The sequence below is a fragment of the Equus quagga genome, chromosome 15 (assembly GCF_021613505.1).
Source record: "Equus quagga isolate Etosha38 chromosome 15, UCLA_HA_Equagga_1.0, whole genome shotgun sequence".
Taxonomy (NCBI): Eukaryota; Metazoa; Chordata; class Mammalia; order Perissodactyla; family Equidae; genus Equus; species Equus quagga.
Window position 1 is genome coordinate 36,556,326 of NC_060281.1, and position 8,781 is coordinate 36,565,106.

General features: G+C 38.2%; 1 non-coding gene across 1 annotated transcript; it reads right to left on the reverse strand.

Moving 5' to 3' along the window:
- Positions 1-4,172: 4,172 nt before the first annotated feature.
- TRNAA-AGC (transfer RNA alanine (anticodon AGC)) lies at positions 4,173-4,244 on the reverse strand. The gene has a single exon. It is a non-coding gene; the product is annotated as a tRNA-Ala (tRNA).
- Positions 4,245-8,781: the final 4,537 nt, after the last annotated feature.

Below are 8,781 nucleotides of genomic sequence, written 5' to 3' on the forward strand. Positions count from 1 at the left end.
CACAGTAAGTTAACTGTCATCATCATTATCACCTTTATCATCATAATTTTCATTACTATTATCATATATTGGCACACAAGACTCTAACAAGCACAATCTGTAAGGTTACGAAAAGTAAGAGATAAATTTGAATAAATCAAAATTAAATATTTCTTTATTTTCACTTTATTCTTTAGTTTTAAAGAAACTAAAGATTGTTAAAGATTAAGATACCTTAGAAACAAAGGATGCGTTAGCAAAAATTAACACATTGATGACTGTGATGATTAGTTTTGTGAGTCAACTTGACTAGGCCATAGAACACCCAGGTATCTGATTAAACATTATTTCTGGATATGTCTGTGGTTGTTTCTAGAAGAGATGAGCATTTGAATTGTTAGTAAAGCAGATAGCCCTTCCCAACATGAATGGGCATCATCCAATCTGTTGAAGGCCGGAACGCAGAGGAAGGTTGCCCCTGACTCTTTGAGCTGGAACACCAGTCTTCTGCCCTCAGGGCTTCTAATCTCAAGTGTTGAGACTTGGACTGGAATCTGCATCATCGGCCCTCCAACTCTCAGACCTTCAAACTACATCATATATATATATATATCATGTATATATATCATATACATATGACATATACATGATATATATATATGACATCACATATATTCTATTGGTTTTGTTTCTCTGGAGAATACTGACTAACACAATGACAGATTAGGAGAAGTGGATTTGCAATATTTAAAATCAACAATGAAATCATTTCTAGAATATTCAAAGAATAACCACAAATCAATAATGAACCTGTCAACTCTTCACATTGCTCAGATTTCTTTTTAATACCTTTATTGAGGTATAATTGATATACAAAGAGCTACGCATATTTAATGTGTACAATTTGATAACTTGGGACATAAGCAACACTCATTATACCACCAACACAAACAAAGTAACAGACATATCCACCACTTCCCAAAAAGTTTTCTTGTGTCCGTTTGTTTTTGTTTTGTGTGTGAGAGAGACAGAGAGAGAGAGAGAGAGAGATCTATCCTCTTAACAAATTTTGAAGTGCACGATACCTTATTGTTAACTATAGGCACTATGTTGTATAGCAGATCTCTAGCATATTCATCTAGTACCATTGAAACTTTATACCCATTGAACAACAACTCCCCATTTCCTCCACACTAAAGTCCCTGGTAATCACTATTGTGTCCTCTACTTCTATGAGTTTGACTATTAGAGATAGCTCATATAAGTGAAATCGTGCAGTATTTGTCCTTCTGTGACTGGCTTATTTCACTTATCATAATGTCCTCCAATTTCATCCATGTTGTTGCAAATGGCAGGATTTCATTTTTTTTAAGGCTGAATAATATTCTTTTATGTATGTACCACATTTTCTTTATGCATTCGTCTGTCAATGGACACTTCAGTTGTTTCCATATCTTGACTACTTTGAATAATGCTGCAATGAACACGAGAGTGAAAGTATCTCTTTGAGATCCTGATTTCAATTCTTTGGGATAGAAATGCAGAAGTGGGATTGCTGGATCATTTGGGAGTTCTATTTCTCCTTTTCTGAAGAACCTCCATGCTGTTTTCCACAGCTGCTGTGCCGTTTTACATTCTCATCAACAGTGTACAAGAGCTCCAATTTCTCCACATTGTCTCCAATACTTAACCTTTTATCATTGTTTTTTATAATAGCCATCCTATCTGTGGCTATCGAAAGATATCTCATTGTAGTTTTGATCTACATAATACATATATCATCACGTTGTACACTTTAAATGTATTACAATTCGATTTGTAAATTACCTCAATAAAGCTGAGAAAAACTGCATACTCTGCAATTATTTTCAAAGAACAGAAGCCACTCTTTGATGAAAATAAAATAAAATTAAAATGTATTTAAATATATGATATAAAGTATGTAATGTAAAGTATAAAAATTTTAACTCTTTATTTTGGACATTTTAAAACACAGTAGAGATCATACTGTAATGAATACCTACATAACTATCACACAACTTCAGCATTTCTCATAATTTTGTTGTTACTGTTTAATTTTTACCAACTTTCACTCTTTATTTTTGCTTCTTTCCTTCTGGAATACAAACCAAATTCCAGACGTTATACTAATTTCAACTATAAATATTTTGCGATGTATAACTAATAGTTATAAACTTTCTTTTTAACATCACCATAATAATACCACAACCAGTATAATTAATAAAACTTCTTAACATAATCTAATGCTCAGTCCATGTTCAGTTGTTTTATTTTCCAACTATTTTGTTTGAATCAGGATCCAAACACGTTACGTTTGTCTGGTATCCTCCTCGCATGTCATTTAATCTGTACCCATTCCCCCTCCCTCTTTTTCCCCATGTCATTTTTTTCTTTAGGTTCAGTTTGTCCAGGAGGATTTCCCACATTCTGCCTTTGACTGATTGCTTCCTTATGGTGTTATTAAGCATATTCCTATATTCCTAATATTTACTGTAAACAGATTGTTTACCTAGAGAAAGCATTAATTTTTAACACAAGTATTTCATCGGTACTGCCAGGTATGTTCTATTTCACTGCGGTCAAGAGGCACATGATGGATAATGGTCTCACTTTTAATGATGTGACATTGATCATTCATACCAGGTGATGTCAGTCTGCTCCATCCATTCTGGAGTCCCCCATCCAATTTCACCTCATGGTTGTAGCAGCCACTGAAGATCGCAACTTGGATGCATTACAGCAATATCAGTTGCAAAATGTTGACTCTCATTTTACTATTCCTCCTGCATGTATTAGCTGTAATTCTTCTACAGAGAAAATCTTCCCCTCATCAAGTATATTTTTATCCTGAAGTACATTCTATGTAAGAGAGGTAGTATAAATACTTGATTCTTTTCTCTCATTTGTCAGCTTTCAAAACAATAAATTGATGTCCAAAAACCTCCAATGGCTGAATGTAGGAAGACTATGCTGTGTGCGTGTGTGCGAATTTTATATCCAGGTGCTTTACTAAATTCTCCATTTGTAGCTTTTCTCTTTTGAGGAGTGGTTTCCAGATACATAATCCTATCAAGATATAGGGAGATGGCCCTAGCCCTTCCTATCCAATGCTTCATTCTCCAATCACTTTTTCAGGCTACATACCTTGACTATTACCTCTATTATAACATTAAACAGTAGTGAAGATAATGGATATCCTTGTCTTGTCGGGAAAAAATTTAAATGTATTTGACCACAAAATACCTGGCTTAAATAGGTGGTACAGGTCATAAAAACCTACTAAAAATACATTTTACAGCGTTATTTTCCAGAATAAAAAAATAATTTCTAGAAATCAATAAGTTTAAAAGGGACAACTTTTTCCCCTCTTGCGTTATGTATTCAACCAACATTTCCAACTAGCTCTGGCCTAGGCAAACCAGCTATGATTTTTGTATTGGTTAAGACATGTTGGTGTTGTGGGATACTTATTTGTGTTGGGGGCATTAGAAGTGGTTGTCCACTCAAATTTATTTCTAAAATGAGCCCAACTTGTCATTCATTTTGATTGAAATTTTCTTGAACAAGAGATATTTAGATGCTTGGTTTCTCACATTCGCAATGAGTTATCTCAGCAAAGTGGCGGTGGTTCTAGATTCACTGAATCAGCCAATCTTCATTCAATCTGTATCATTCATTTTAGTCTTGGAAAGCAACACACACTATGACAGACAGTACTTATTGTCCCTCGTGTGCGTGCAACCCTACCATTTATAACTGGGGCCCAATGCTTTCATATCTGGTGATTCAAGAAAACATAAAGTACAAGTGGTGGGATGTTCATAAGAACGAAATTAATAAGATCTTTTTCTGCCATTCCACCTCCAGTGTGTTCTTTGCTCCGAGAACTCTTCAGAATTCAAAATAAAGCGAATGAAACTGAGGGTCTGTTATTTTTATCTTCTTTTCTGTTTTCAGCACGGAATCCAAAGAAATTAAGACAATTATTTGCAAAAAGGCTTGTTACTTAGGATCCCGGACATTTCAGGTGGTGGCAATGCTGTCGGGGCAGAAACTGGGTACCACAAACGCAGTATAGGCAACCAGAAAAGTGAATGGAAGCAGACACTGGGTTTAAAGAAAGAAACGAAGGGAAAACAGCTCTACTCACAAATGCTTTCTCTTAAAACTGGTGGAGGTGCCGGGGATTGAACCCGGGACCTCGTACATGCTAAGCACGCGCTCTACCACTGAGCTACACCCCCAGCTGCGACCATTTTACTTTGGATTCCTTTCGTGATTTATAATCATTATTTTTTCGCTTCTTAAAGGTTCACTGAATTGCAGAGAAAACGTGAATGTAAACTTCTCCATTTGCGAAACGTACTGCGCAGCGGTGTCAGAAGAAAACAACAGAATGAGGCTCCAAAGAAGGAGGCTGAAAAGCGACAATCTGTTGTCTCTCGCTCTTTCCAGCTTCATTTCCTGCCTTTTCCACGTGTAAAGCCTCAGAAGGCCGAAGCAAGTAGCTGAGCCGCTGGGGTACCCGCTGAGAAGGTGGCGTTGGGAAGAGATCTGGGGTGGAGTCAAAGGGGGTCCTCGCCTGTAGCACTTCAGTTTCCGTGTCCAGCACCAGCCTCCTTGGAACAAAGACCCTCAAATCATCCCCATTTCCGGAAGCCAAAAAAATCCATGGACTATTTCGTGGTGATGGCAGGGAAGGTCCCTGCGAGTTCACCATGTCCTGCATCGATCACTTAGGACAAACTGGAAATCACGTAGGCGCCCAGATCCGCGACCAGAGCAACGTTTACCTCCCGCAAAACCCTGGTGGTCCCCTGCTATGCGCAGCTGGTCGAGGGTGGGGTGGGGGTGTTGCTTAGGCGCAAGGTGAGGAGGCATGGCAGAATTGGCTTCTGTTTCCCTACGACCAATCCGTTGGGAACCGGGAAACTATGAAGAATTACTGGTTCCTTGGATGTTTTTTGGGGGGACGGGGTGGGGGTAGGAAGGAGCTGTCTATATTTTAAAGAGCTGTCCTGGCCTTGCCCAAGTTCACAGCAGTTGATTTCCCTAGCGCCTCCGGTGCAGTCTCTCTTTCTCTCTTTGAAACAATTTCAAACTTACTAAAAAGTTGAAAAAACAAAAATAGTACAAATCCGTATACCTTTTATCCAGATGTAACTATTGTTAATGTTTTATCCCGTTTGCTTTATCATTTGCTTGCTTTCTCTCCCATTTGTAAGTTGCAATACACCGTATTCTTTTACCCTTAAATACTACATAACCACAGTACTCTTACGAACTTTAGCTAATTTAGCATTGATACAATAGCTGTGTTTAATCTACAGTCTGCATTCCAATTTGACCAATTGACCAATTTCCTCCTCTAGTGCAGGATCTACTCTAGGGTCAAGTATTGCATTCAGATGGCACGTCTTTTTAGCTTTTTTAAAATCTAGAACATTTGTCTTTTATGATATTGACATGCTACTTGAAGAATGTTGTCTTTTTAATTTACTTTTTTAAATAGAATGTCTTTCACTTTGGATTTGACATGTTTTCTCGTGATTAGATTCAGGCTATGCATTCCCCACCGGAATACTACATAGATGATGTGTGCTTCTCAAACTATCATATCTGGAAACAAGAGAGGGATATCTGCCTTGGACTGGTGAGGTTAACTTTGATCACCTGGCTTGTGGGGAAATAACTTAAGACTGCGAATATTTTGCTCCTTCTCAAAATTTGCCCCAAGATTTAACATCCACTGTCTGAACCAATTTTTATTATAACGGTTGCAAAATGATGATTTTTCAACTCCAGTCCTCCCGTGACATTTACAGTCACTGCTTGGCATGCTACTAAGCAAGACTTCCTGCTTTTCCCCATTAATTTCTTAATTTATTATTTGTATGGATTCCTATTTTTTCAATGGTTCATAGTTGATTACAATACTTAATTACTTTGGTGCTCAAATAGTCCCAGATTTGGCCAGTGGGTGTTCCTTCAAACTGGCTTCTATGTCTGTTTGCAATGCCCATGTCATTTTTTGAGTAGTCTTTGCTTTCTCACTCACTCTCTTGTTTCCACTCGCCTAGGCTGAGTCTGTCCTCATGTCCAGTAAATAAACACCCAACACTGGGACTCCTGCCCAACAGAAGTGAATGAGGAAGCTGACAAGCAGAATGAGAATTTGGGCTGGGGAGTTGTATTTTATTTTCAACTGATTTGATCCTCTGGTCTGACATACCCCTTGCAAAACAAATAGGGGTGAGGGAAAAAATCACAAAGATAATATTGAGTGAAAGAAACCAACGTAGTGTATATTTCTGTTTGTATAAAATTGCCAAAACTAATACAGTATAAAAGTCAAGTTAGTTACCTCTTGTGGATGGTGGCTAGAAGATGACAGGAGAGGACAGTCTTGGTTGCTGGAAAAGTTTTGTTTCTTCTCCTGGGTATTGGTTACATGAATGTATTCCATTTATGAAAAATTACCAAGCACAATTTGTGCACTTTTTCTGTATGTTTGTTACACTAAACAAAAACAATGTGTAGAGAGATGTTACTTCAGTCACTGGGAGGTTCCTCTTCCTGTTTCTGCCTGGGATTCATCTCCAGAAGAGATTTCTCCTCTAAGGTACAGTGCTTGCCAATGATATCATGATTAATCATGAATTGAAAGAAAAGAGAAATTCATTATTGTTTCTTGCACTAAGATAAACTCCACAGTGGCTAATACAGTGCATCAAGGAGCACCATCAAGGTTCCACAAGAATCATGGGATAATTAAATGAACGATTTTTTGTAAGCTTTTATTTTTATTTTTTAAAGATTGGCACCTGAGCTAACAACTGTTGCCCATCTTCCCTTTTTTTTTTCTTTCTGCTTTCTCTCTCCAACCCCCCCACCCCCCCCCCCCCCCCCCCCACCCAGTACATAGTTGTATGTATTTTAGTTGTGGGTCCTTCTAGTTGTGGCACGTAGGACACCACCTCAGTGTGGCCTGACAAGCCACATCCGCTCCCAGGACCCGAGCCACCGAAACCCTGGGCCACCAAAGCGGAGCGTGCGAACTTAACCACTCGGATTTTATTTTTATAGTACTAGAGAATTGTATGTGATCTGAATCCCTGATTTAGTGTTTCTACATTTAGTTGAGTTCTCTTTTTTCTTTTTCTGTTCTTTCCATTCTGTCCTTCAGGCAGACAAAGCAACGAGGAGTGATATCTGGATTTTATTGGACCTACCCCCTTCAAAACTGAAGCTGGGGATTGCCTCTGGCACTCTAGTTTGCAGCTCCCTCTGAGGATGCCCAGCACCACCGTTAAGACCCTCATCTCAGGGCCTGACTTTGGTTCCACACTCTGCACGGAGTCATGTTCTACAGCATGTACTTCTTCTCTACAATCTACACTCATTTTAAATTCTGTGCTCAGTTTTGAAAAGGTTTTAAGACAACACAAAAGAGACCCAAAGAGCAAATTAGCGAGCCCCCTTTCCCCTTCCTATGGGCCATGCTGGGTAATTCTACTTTCTGGATGAGAAAGTCCAATGAAACTTAATGTTAGGCAGACATTGCTTCAGGAGCAAACACCATTTGGATTTTGTAATAGAGAACACTGGCTTGGGGAGAAACGAGAAACAGTGTTATCTACTTGTTCACAGCGCCTTGCAGTCCGCCAGATTTGGGGTTGAAATGACCTTGAGACTTCTTAGCTATCTAGGTTGGAGATGTTATTTAATCTCTCTAAATATCAGTTTCTTCATATGTAAACTGGAAATGATAATGCCTATATTTCAATATTGTTGTGAGGTTTAAAGAAGAAATGTAAATAATTTTCATTCACTGAGGCATGGAACAGAGTGTGCTTTTATTATTTGGTGGCTATTATTATTTTTGTTGGTATTAAATTGGGGCTTCTCAACTTGGAGGTGTCCAGTTCTTTCTCCAGCAAAAATGGGTTCATTTGGGATCAGCAAAGAATTGCAATTTGATGTTTGCAACCATGGTAAGCCACATGCAAGTTCCTCAGCAGCAAGATAGGAAAAACTCTTTTATAGAGGGGAAGAGGAAGTTGGGAGGGCTATTGTAAATGAACAGTTCATTGGAGAAACTGAGAGTTCGAGGTGTAGCAGTTTTCCACGGGCTGAGTTATGGCAGATTGCCATGAGATTCTCATTGGCTGAGCTTCGTGCCAATCAAGAAGAGGAAGTCTTTCTTCTTCCTGTTTGGCTCTGCTATTGTTGTAGGGCGTGAGAGCTCTCCGTTTTGGGCTCCGGTTCCAAGTTAATGAGGCTTCTGTTTACTAATTTCTACAGAGGCAAAAGTATCTTTACCTGATCATAAAAGACAACTCACTAGGAGGACAAAAAATTATAAGCATATATGCATCTTATAAAATAACCTCAACATATACAAAACAAAATTTCATGGCACTACTTGGAGAAATTAGTGAATCCATCTTCATACCTCCATAGAGATGTATCGAAATCTCTATTAATTCTTGCTATTTTGAATTGATTTAAAAAAAACAAAGATTAAAAAGACTTGAAGCACAGCATAATCTAGTTTGACATAATGGGCATGTGTAAGTTTATTTTTTTTATTGTAGTCATAATAGTTTATAACATTTAAAATTTCAGTTGTATGTTACTATTTGTCAGTCACCATATATATGTCTCTTTACCCCTTATGCCCCCTTCTCCCTGGTAACCACTAATCTGTTCTCATTGTCTGTGTTTATCTTCCACATATGAGTGAAATCATACGATGTTTGTCTTTCTCTCTCTGGCTTT